General features: G+C 37.0%; 1 pseudogene; it reads left to right on the plus strand.

Annotated features, from left to right (window-relative positions):
* Window positions 1-1,964: 1,964 nt before the first annotated feature.
* Window positions 1,965-11,959, plus strand: part of LOC116104683 — a 27,956-nt pseudogene continuing 17,961 nt past the window's right edge.

Here is an 11,959-nt window from a genome sequence, read left to right on the forward strand (position 1 = left end):
CTAATAATACAATGCAACTCCTTTTTGAATTTGAATTGCATTTTGTAAAATTAAATGATTTACCACATAACACTCATGAGTACTTTACAAAACAAAAATGGGATACAGTGGGGGGACTCCATAATCCCAGCATGTGGTAAGGGCAGAGAGGAGCATCAGGAGTTCAAGGCCATCAGTAGTTACATAGCAAATTGAAGGCCACTGGGCTCTAAACACCTTGTACACACAACACAAGAGTGAAGTGTGGACTAAAGTCAGAGCAGATTTAAAGCCATGCCCTGAGCAGACTTTGGGCGCAACCTCCACAGCCAGTCCCACAACACCCAGAGGAAACTCTAATCCCACCCACTCTAACATGCCCAGGATCAGAGGTGAGGAGGATACATCTGTCTCATTACCAGGAGGAATAGGGACCAACAAGACCAAGGCACACAGGAAATCTACCAGCCCAGTGGCTCAGATTGCTTCTGGTCTGTCTGGGCTGGCTGGTGCCCTGAGCAGTCCTTGGGCCCAAAATCTGCATTCAGTCCCAAAACACCCAGAGGAAACTCCACTCCCAGGTGCTCTAAAAAGCCCAGGATCAGAGGTGAGGAGGACATAACATTTATCCCAACACTGGGAGTAATTGAGACCATTGGGATCAGGGACATAGGAACTCTGTGAACCCAGTGGCTCAGGTTCCTTTCAGTCTGTCTGGGCCAGCCTGTGCCCTGAGCAGACCTTGGGCACAAGTCTCTTAGCCAGTTCTGCAACACCCAGAGGAAGCTCCACTCTCCAGCACTCTAAGAGGCCCAGGATCAGAGGTTAGGAGGACACAACATCTGTCCCAATACCAGGAGTAACTGGGACCAACAGGACCCAGGCATACAGGAACTCTGACAGCCTAGTGTCTTGGGTTGCTTCCTGTCTGTCTGGGCTGGCTGGTGCCCTGAGTAGACCTTGGGCACAAACTCTTCAGTCAGTCTTAAAACATTCACAGAAAGCTCCACTTACAGAAGCTCTAACAAGACCAGGGTCACAGGATCACAGAATCACAGGATCACAGAGACACCTTGACTTTGAGGAGTTCTGACACAACCAGGATCACAGGAAGGACAGACACCAGTCAGATTTAGCAGTTGCAGGTTGCACTAGAGATAAACAGATAGCAGGAGGCAAGCATAAGAATATAAGCAACACAAACCAAGGTTACTTGGCATCATCAGAACCCAAAACTCCCACCATAGGAAGTGATGGTCACACTGTAAAAGTAAGATTCAGATATAAAATCACTTCTCATGATGATGATATAGGACTTTAAGAAAGACATAAATAGCACCCTCAAAGAAATACAGGAGAACACAGGTTAATTTAAATATAGAATATATGTATATGATGTACATGTGCATATACTTCAGACAATAAGGATCTTCCACTGTGAAATCTGTGTACATACTGGAAATCCTGGGGAACGCAGTGGGGCACTCTTCTCTATATATGTAGAGAAACTCTTCCAGCATGAATCCTTTCTTCACACATCTAACTTTGAATCTTCATGTATATACTAATTCCATTATATCAAATGGGGTTTGTGCCAATAGCTTATGGACACCTGAGAGAGAGCCAATCTACCCCATTTGTGATGGGTACCATTTTATTCTTGTGGTGTATTGTTTTAATCTTGGACTTGGATGACATAAGAATACTACAGAATACTACCAGGGACATGACATGATCCTCAACTATGTGTTTTCAACATATGTTTGTCATTTTTACAAAAGACCTCAGCTGTGAAGCCTGAAGGTTCAAGGTGCTGAAATTTTCTCCAAGGGACTAGAAAAAGCTGTGTTCTAATGACACTGTAGTTCAGAGGACTCCTATGTCTGTAACACTTATAAACCCACAGAATGGCTCAGATTCTCAACTACTGAAATTGAGCACATGGATCACGACAGATTACGTTTGTGCTCAAAGAAACTCTCACAATGCCCACTTTGATTTTTTTCATTTTTACCCTCAAGATTCCTATGCTCCTGTGCAAATTGTTCTCCTGTGAATGTTTTGTCTCTCTCTCAGACAATGTATACCAGGATGGAGATATAGTGATCAGTGTGTTCTTACCCCTTTATACCTATCAAATTTCCCAACACACTAAAGGGGCAGACAACAGTCCACGGTAAGTCTCTCCAGCTTGATCTTCCTAACCTTATTCTCCAGGGTGAAACTTTAATCCATCTCAATTTTTATTCTCAATAGCTTTTCTTCTATCACAATGACTTTTTAAATCTATTCTCTTCTATTTTTATGTATGTAGTCTGAGAATAAATCAATCTCAAGCCATTTCCAACACATGTGTCACTCTGAGAGTTGCCATGCAGGAGACCTAATGATGTAACTTAAAATCCTATTGTTTGGTATAGGTACAGGACAGTACTTAGAGATAACAAAACAATGTCCATTCTATAAAGACTTTTCACTGAATGTTTCCTCTGTGCATTTCCAATTGTTAGTACATTTAAGTGGGACTGTGCTGTGTGTGCCACATTTCTCATGACACTACCTACTCTATCTAGTTATTTCAAATTCTTTGAAGATCATTATTTCCTTCCAGATGTTTTCCCATACCTTGGTGTTACATGATAGATAGTTTAAGGACTATGAGAAGACAGCAGCAATACTTAAATTCCCTCTAGTATGTGAATTATACCTATACAGGAACATTCCTTTGAGTCAGCAATGTCACTACAGAATCAAAAAGCTATTTACTAAAAGACAAAACAGACATGCACAGAATTTGAACAAGAGACTTCTGGTGCTGTGAGCAGAGAATATACATTGAGAGCAGTTATTGCTCTTCCTGTCAGACATAGATGTGTCAGTGTTTCCTATGGCTGCTGTGCAACTTAATGAAGAGAGATATCAGGAAAGAAATACAATTTACATGTTTAGGATCTGTGATCTTCCCCCACAACACCTAATATTTTGCTGATATATTTGCCTTCTCTTTTACTTTCTGATGTCTTTTTCCCTCTTACTGTCTGTAATCCTGTCAGTGGCATATAGGTGCTATTGTCACTGTGCTACTCTGTTTCCTTAAGAGAGCTCCTTAAGCCATTTATTTTAGCCCTGAGTGAGCTGTATTCAATATCTTTACTGTATGTGTGTGTGTGTGTGTGTGTGAGAGAGAGAGAGAGAGAGAGAGAGACAGAGAGAAACAGAGACAGAGAGAGAGACAGAGAGAGAAACAGAGACACAGAGAGAGACAGACAGACACAGTCACAGAGAGACAGACAAAGAGAGACAGAGACACAAGGAGATGGAGAATGAGATACAGAGACAGAGAAAGACAGAGAGATAGTGAAATAGAAAGAGATTTATAGAAAGAGTCTCTGCATCTGTATGTCTGTGTGTGTCAGTGAGGATGAGTGTATGTCACATATCAAATGAGGACAAATTTAAATGATACCCTGATTTCTACTATCTTTGAAACATTGTTTGTTAATCTATTTAGTGCATTTTAGATATCTGACAAATGAGGTTTGCCTATACAGCCCATCTGCATGGAGAAATGTAAGGTTACAATAACCTTTTTAAATGACCATAATTTTGTTGGTTATAGGGATTACAATTTAGGTCTTTACAGTTTTGCTACAACAGTTTAACAAGCTGTGTCTGCAGCCCTCTATTAATTTTTAATTCATATCCATGTCCAAACTTTCCCATTTACTCAATACTATATATTTAAATATATTCAGTTTATTTGTAAGGACATAAATTCAACCCATTAATTCTGAATAATGTCATTACATTTATATTTCCAATGCTGACCATGTAGTATTTGTTTATCTAATCAATTGGCATGCTGTCTCCTGGGGAAGGATATTTCTCTCATTCTCAACATTCTTTATTTGATTGTATTTACTAGCCTTGGGTTGAGATCTCATGATCTTTCTCCTGTCTTAGTTAGGATGTCTATTGATGTCATCGTACATTAGGTCATGTTTTAGGCAGTCATGAGGCTTGGGTTCTGGTCTGAGGCTAGCACTTTAAATTTTTTCAGTCTAAAATTATTTTTAGTATATTGTTCACAAACATTTTAGCTCTACAAATAATATATAATTCTTTTTCTTTATATTTAATTTGGGGAACACTATCCTTGCTATAATGCACTGTGATCACATTCATCCCCAGTACACTCTCATCCTCCTTCCCAGGCCCAGCATTGCATCTTCCAACATTGGTGTCCTCTCATCACACAACCACCCCTTCATCATTCAGAGTCATCCCACTTTCGTCCCCTATCTTACTCCCATCTTTTTCATCTTCTAGAGTACTTCTCTCCATGTCCTCATGACTCATGCATTAGCCTGAATAAATTATCGTAATCTTCATAAGTCAGCTAGTTTAAAATCCATTCAGTACTGTTTGAAATTGGAGTTGTCCTAGGGTTAGTTTTTTGTATTTGTTTTCGTTTTTGATATTTTTTCAGAGGGGTGACCAGGAGAGGAGGTATCACTTGAAATGTCAATAAAGAAAATATGTAATAAAACACTTGGAAAACCTTAAAATAAAGGAACCATTTGAAAAATCCATTGCAATATTTTTATAATTTTTCAATTTGATTTAGAATTAGATAATTATATTTCTATTTTACATTAAATCAAGGAAGGAAATTTCAAGATTCTCTGCAAAACATTCAATGGGTGTACTTTTTTGAACACACCATCTCTACATACTGGCTTCCTAAAATAAATTTCTTCATCATTTTCCTAGGAATTGTTAGTAATTTAATGTTTTTTTAAAGAACTTAATTATCATTTTTCAATTTAAAAAAAATATTTCATGTTTTTCTCTAATTTATTACCACTCCTTTAAAAATCTTTGCAGTTGTCTGTGTGTGTGAATGTGTGTTTGCAAATTTTTGTGTTTGTGAATGTATATGTGTTTATATGTGTGAATTCATCTTGTGATCACCTGTATTTATGTCATGCTATTGTATGTGAAAGTGAATGGGAGTGGGTGTGTAATTGAACAAACTGTAAACTGAAAAAAGATTTCTACATTTTTAAGATAATTGTGTATTTTTTTTAAAAAAGGCTGAAATGTTATTAATATATGTGTACAGGATTGATGTTTCAGTGTCAAGTAGTAAGATCAATGCTCTACATGGTTTCACTGTGAACCTGTTTTGTTGGACAGGCTGCGAATATACTTATCCTTCCTATCAAAGCTCAGTACTACTTCTTTTTTAAAAAATTTAATTATTTATTTTATGCATATGAGTCCACTACCATTGCTCTCTTCAGACACACCAGAAAGGGCACCGGACCCCATTACATATGGTTGTGAGCAGCCATGTAGTTGCTGGGAACTCAACTCAGGACCTCTGGAAGAACAGTGCTCTTAACCGCTGAGCCATTTCTCCAGCTTCCAGAGTACTGGTTCTTTTAATAAATATTGCTAACTTTCTATTTTATATGTTGTTCTATAGCAACACAATTTTAATCTTGTTCAGTATGATTTAATTAAAATAATTTAGTTTGATTTTCTACATTCTCTTCCACATTTCCGACTTTCAGAGGTTGAAATTCTCAGGCAGTGGGACACACTTTACTTTGGATGACTATCTTGGAGTTTGGCCAAGATTCAGTGAATGGTCCTATCCACCTACATAGTGGCTGCACTAAATGAAGTTTGTCTCTTATGTAGGTGGTCTTAAAGTGATGAGAGGTTGTGGTAGATGGCCTGGTAAAAGTTGGAAGGTAGCATTTACCAATTACATGCATGTGTTAAAATTATCCCCAGATTAAACAAACTAAAAGAGCATGTTAAACCTGAGACACGCTTACATGGCAATTCACATGAATATTTCACATTTGACAATTTGTGCCTCTTTGTGGGAACAAAAAATTGTGCAGTCAACAGTAATACTAACTTACCTTTCCTTTCTCCTCTAGTTGGTATTCATCATCCATGTGGCTACACTAAAATACTTTCATTTCAATATATAATTTGATTTGCTTATATATGAATTCCCTGTAACATAAGATCTAGAAAGAAGAGTCATCAAAAAAAGAAGGAACTTCATTTTAGAAAATTTTAGAAAACCCCTAGATTGGCCTGTGTACAAGCTTGTGGTTCAGTTTGATGGTTTTGATTGATTATTGATGAGGAATTGCTGAGTGCACTGTGTGCTATGCAGCTTTTAGGCTGCTAGTCTGGATACAATATGAAACAGGTTAAGGAAGTCATAGGGAACCACCCATGTAAGCTGCATTCCCCATGCCCTTTGTGTTAGTTACTGTCTGGATTTCCCTCAGATATTGGATGTGACCTGTGCATTGTAAGCTAAAGTAACTGCTTTCCTCCCCTGCTTCCTTTTCATCATGTGTCCATCCCATCAACAGAAAAGTAAAAAAAGACCTTATCCTTACACATTTATACCCTCCCCTTTCACCCTATGCTCAGTTCTTCTGTTTTTCTACTTCATTTATGCCATACTAAACAAATAAAACTTTCACAGATAGATAGGATTATGTACATTGTGTACATATATATGATCTACTTCGTTGAGAAAGTGTAATGCTTGTCTCCTGGGAATTCTGTAATTATCTTCTTTGCTTGTCTGCCAGTTAAGCTACACATTCAACAGGAGGCAAATCAGGAAACTTAATTCACTGAAACCCTTCTTTATTTACTTTTTACAACCAAACTGTGTTCTTTTAATTTGAAGTTTTTATTTTCTCTTTAATGTATTTTATGTTATTTTATGTGTACAAATATTTTCAGCATGAATATGTATTTATAGTATGGTAATTGTGTACACAGATACAAGGAAATGGTTTTGTATTTCTAATGTTAGGACTACTGCACAGGAATTTTGATGTAGGTGCTCAAAAGAAAAAGTAGTCAGTGGTCTTTAATGTCATGCCATCTCTGCAAACACAAAATATACTTTCCACTTCTTAGGGTTTTAAATGTTTGTTTTTCCTGTAAGATAATTTTGTGCATGAAAATTGTGAGGATAGAGTAAAACAGTATTCATTCTATTGCTAGAAGTTTATAATATTTATATTTATTTCACTGCTTTCATCATTTCTCTGAAAAAATGGACCTCTGAAACAGTGAAATATGCTGTAGGCATGGACGTTTGGAAAGGCCAGGGACATTGGCAATTCCACACTCAGAATTTCAGATTCAGTAGAGCCTGTGTCCTACCATTACTGATACCTACCTATTTGTAAAATTAAAATAAATTAATCAAATTGATGGATAAAATGAAAAGGATGATTTCTTTTCTTACATACTTTATTGGAAGTTGAAGTAGATTTGTCAGAGAGATTGGATTAATTCTGGTCATATACACACATAGTACACTTGATTCACTTCAATTTTAAAGGATTGAAAGAGCCCAAAGCCCATAGACACACTGAAGAAATTTCACAACTCTTACTTGTTAACATTAAGTGCTTATAAATCCTTAGAAAGTTTGCATTTTATAATTTTACATTAATTTAGAAATTTGAATAAAGAAAATTCTGTAAGAAATAATCAAGTGAATTAATTCAGATGAAAACCAGGACATTAATCATTATAAAGGGCCAATAGAGGTTTAACAAATAGTGACTTGTAACTTGATTATCAAGCATTTCAAACCTTGGGCGTCCATATATTTACTGAGAAAGAAAAATTAAATTATCAAACTTTGCATTATTAAATGAGGAAGTTATTCACAAGCCAATGTAGTTTTTCTGCAGAGGAAATGATGATAAACCAAAATCTTTATGTTTCATATGGGGGAAATCTAATAGGGAAAACATTGAAAAAAAGATAATCAGACACACAGGGAAAGACAGCATTGTTCATGGAAATGAAACAAATTAATCCATATGTTTCATAACTTCAGTTAGTCTCACTGTGTCCTTGTTTAGTTTCTGTTTCCATGATCTGTCCATTGCAGAGAGTGGAGTGTTGAAATCTCACACTACTATTGTGTGCGGTGCAATGTGTGCTTTGAAATTTAGTAAAGTTTCTTTTATGAATGTAGGTGCCCTTGCATTTGGAGCATAGAGGTTAAGAATTGATAGTTCATCTTGGTAGATCATACCTTTGATGAATATGAAATGTCCCTCATTATCTTTTTTGATCACTTTAGGGTGAAAGTCGATTTAATTCGATATTAGAATGGCTACTCCAGCTTTTTTCTTGGGACCATGTGCCTGGAGAATTGTTTTCCACCCTTTTATTCTGAGGTAGTGTCTGTCTTTGTCACTGAGGTGGTTTTCCTGTATGCAGCAAAATGTTGGGTCCTTTTTACGTACCCAATCTGATAGTCTATGTCTTTTTATTGGAGAGTTGAGTTGATTGATATTAATAGATACTAAGGGAAAGTAATTGTTGCTTCCTGTTATTTTTGTACTTAGAGCTGGAATTTCGTTCATGTGTCTATTTTCTTTTAGTTTTGTTGGAAGATTACATTTTTTGCTTTTTCAGGGATGTAGTTCCCCTCCTTGTGTTGGAGTTTTCCATTTCTTACTCTTTGAAGGGTTGGATTTGTGGAAATATATTGTGTAAATTTGGTTTAGTCATGGAATACTTTGGTTTCTCCATCTATGGTGATTGAGAGTTTTGCTAGGTATAGTAGTCTGGGCTGGCATTTGTGTTCTCTTAGGGTCTGTATGACATCTGCCCAGGATCTTCTAGCTTTCATAGTCTCTGGTGAGAAGTCTGGTGCAATTCTGATAGGCTTGCATCTATATGTTACTTGACCCTTTTCCCTTACTGCTTTTAGTATTCTTTCTTTGTTTTGTGCATTTGTGTTTTGACTATTATGTGTATGGAGGAATTTCTTTTCTGTTCCAGTCTATTTGGAGTCCTACAGGCTTCTTGTATGTTCATGGGCATCTCTATTTTTAGGTTAGGGAAGTTTTATTCTATAATTTTGTTGAAGATATTTACTGGCCCTTTAAGTTGGAGGTCTTCACTCTCTTCTATACCTATTATCCTTAGGTTTGGTCTTCTCATTGTGTCCTGGATCTCCTTTATGTTTTGGGTTAGGGTCTTTTTGCTTTTTGCATTTTCTTTGACTTTTCTGTCAATGTTGTCTATGTTATCTTCTGCCCCTGAGATTCTTTCTTCTATCTCTTGTATTCTGTTAGTAATGCTTGCATCTATGTTTCCTGACTTCTTTCCTAAGATTTCTAACTCCAGAGTTGTCTCTTTTTGTGATTTCTTTATTGTTTCTACTTCCATTTTTTAGGTCCTGGATGGTTTTACTCAATTCCTTCACCTGTTTGTTTGTGTTTTCCTGCAATTCCTTAAGGGATTTTTGAGTTTTCTCTTTAAGTGCTTCTACTTGTTTACTTGTGATCTCCTGTAATTCTTTGTGGGATTTTTTGTTTCCTCTTTAAGGGCTTGTACCTTTTTACTTGTGTTCTCCTGTATTTCTTTAAGGGAGTTATTCATGTCCTTCTTAAATTCCTCTATCTGCATTTGAGATATGATTTTAGATCCAATTTTTGTTTTTCTGGTGTTTGGGGATATCCAGTACTTGCTGCGGTGGGAGTACTAGGTTCTGATGAAGCCAAGTAGTCTTGGTTTTTGTTGGTAGGATACCTGCATTTGCATTTTGCCATCTCTTGATTTTTTTGTGTTAGATGTTCTTAGTGTCTTTTGTGTCAATTTCTTATAATGTTCTGAATATCCAGAAATATCATAGAACTGTGCAGATTAAATTTTTTACATTTAAGCACACACATACACACACACATATATATACATACATATATATATATGTATAAATATATATATGTATGTATATATATACGTACATATATATATATATAGATAGATAGATAGATAGAGAAAATAGATGAAAATATAGAGTAGATAACAAAGAAATGCATGTAGGTGAAAGAATATATGGAATTGAAATACATAAAAATTTGTAATTATGAACCAAATTACCAACATACAAAAAAAACAAAACACAAAACTAAGCATTCAGATCTTAAAGGTTATACAATTTCATAATATGAAACAAAAACATTGATGCAGACAAGAAGTATAAGGAGCACAAAATATAGGCAGAACCCTCAAACCTGACTAATGTGTATTACTGTCTCCAGCCCAAGACAGGTCTTGATAAGTATAATACTTGTCAAGAGATTTAAACTATTTTCCTTTCATTTTGGCTTTCATTAGGAAATCTTTGTATGTATTAGTGCAGTCTGGCCTTCCACAACCTTCACATTCTCCATCCCTCAAACCACACAAAATATATTTTTCAGTTTTATCATTAACATTAGACATCTAATGTTAAAGATGAACATGTAGTGTCTGGTTCCATGAAAGATTAGAGACTTCTTTCTCTATGCTCAAATATTTACAAAGGCATTAGTCCCCATATGAACTATTAAACATGATGACAACCTGTGCTACTGACACCTGAACAATCTTAGGAAAAGAGATGCAGTTTGAACATTAAACCTGTATGTGGGTCAGAGAGTGGGGGTGCATTCATTAAATACATGATAGTAAGTGTAATCAGATTAAATCACCAATGGTGATTTGAGATTACTCTGTAATGACCCCTATGTCTTCTACACAGGATCAACCCAAACAACTACCAATTTGTGATGGCCTTGATTTTGCCTTAGAGGAGATCAACAGGAGCCCCATTGTTTTACCTAACATGACATTAGTATATAATATTTACAATGTTGGGTCCTTTGAAGAACAGAGAGTACAAAGTTTGCTCAAGTGGCTCACGGGGCAGAACAGACTCATTCGAAACTACACCTGCAAAGCAGAGGAAAAATCTGTGGCTGCAATCATGGGAACAACATGGGAAATTTCTTCCCTAATTGGCATATTTTTGGTTCTTTGTAAATATCCACAGGTGAGACTACATGGATTGGAGAAAAGGAAAATATTCTCATTTGATTTCATAATTTTGGTACTAAGAAAAATCATGGGAACACGCGAGCTGGGTCCCCGAAAGCGGTCACTGCTCTTTCTCTGGCGCCCATGTCCGTGGCTATGGTCTGCGCGCTGCTCTCCACCTCGGCCGCCCATGACCCCTAGACACTGGCACTTGCTCTCGGCTCGGACCGCTGGCGCAGAGCCGGCCCTCAACACCGTGCCAGTGCTGCCGTTCTAAGGGCAGCTTTGCCGGAGGTGATGTTCCTACAAGTCCTGACTGCATAGATAAAGTTGTGGATTATGTCCCAGGAGTTTTCCAAGACAATAGTTTCACAATCCAGTACATTTTGGATACCAGTGATAAGCTGAGTATTGAGCTCTTCCAAGACAAGAGTGAGGAAGCTTCCCTTGACCTTGTGTTTGAACTTGTAAACCAGCTACAGTACCATACTCACCAAGAGAATGGAATTGAAATTTGTATGGACTTTCTGCAAGGCACTTGCATTTATGGCAAGGATTGTTTGAAACATCACACCGTATTGCCCTATCATTGGCAGATCAAAAGGACAACCACTCAGAAGTGGCAGAGTGTTTCCAATGATTCTCAGGAGCACTTGGAAAGATTTTATTGTAATCCAGAAAATGATAGAATGAGAATGAAGTATGGAGGACAAGACTTTTGGGCAGATTTGAATGCCATGACTGTATTTGAAACAACTGAATTTGACCAACTCCGAAGGCTGTCTACACCACCCTGTAGTAGTTCAAACTCTATTATTTACCACACATTTTGGAAATTCTTCTGTAGAGACCACTTTGGATGGAGAGAGTATCCTGAGTCTGTTGTTCGACTAATTGAAGAAGCCAACTCTTGGGGTCTGAAAGAAGTTAGATTTATGATGTGGAACAACCATTACATCCTCCACAACTTGTTCTTCTGGAGAGAAATAAAACGGAGACCTCTTTTCCATTCCTGTTTCATACTGATTCCATATTTACAGACACTTGGTGTGGTTCCCACTCAGGGTTCTCTGCCTCTTGAAGCAACTTCATCACA

This window comes from Mastomys coucha, unplaced genomic scaffold (assembly GCF_008632895.1).
Source record: "Mastomys coucha isolate ucsf_1 unplaced genomic scaffold, UCSF_Mcou_1 pScaffold22, whole genome shotgun sequence".
Classification (NCBI taxonomy): domain Eukaryota; kingdom Metazoa; phylum Chordata; class Mammalia; order Rodentia; family Muridae; genus Mastomys; species Mastomys coucha.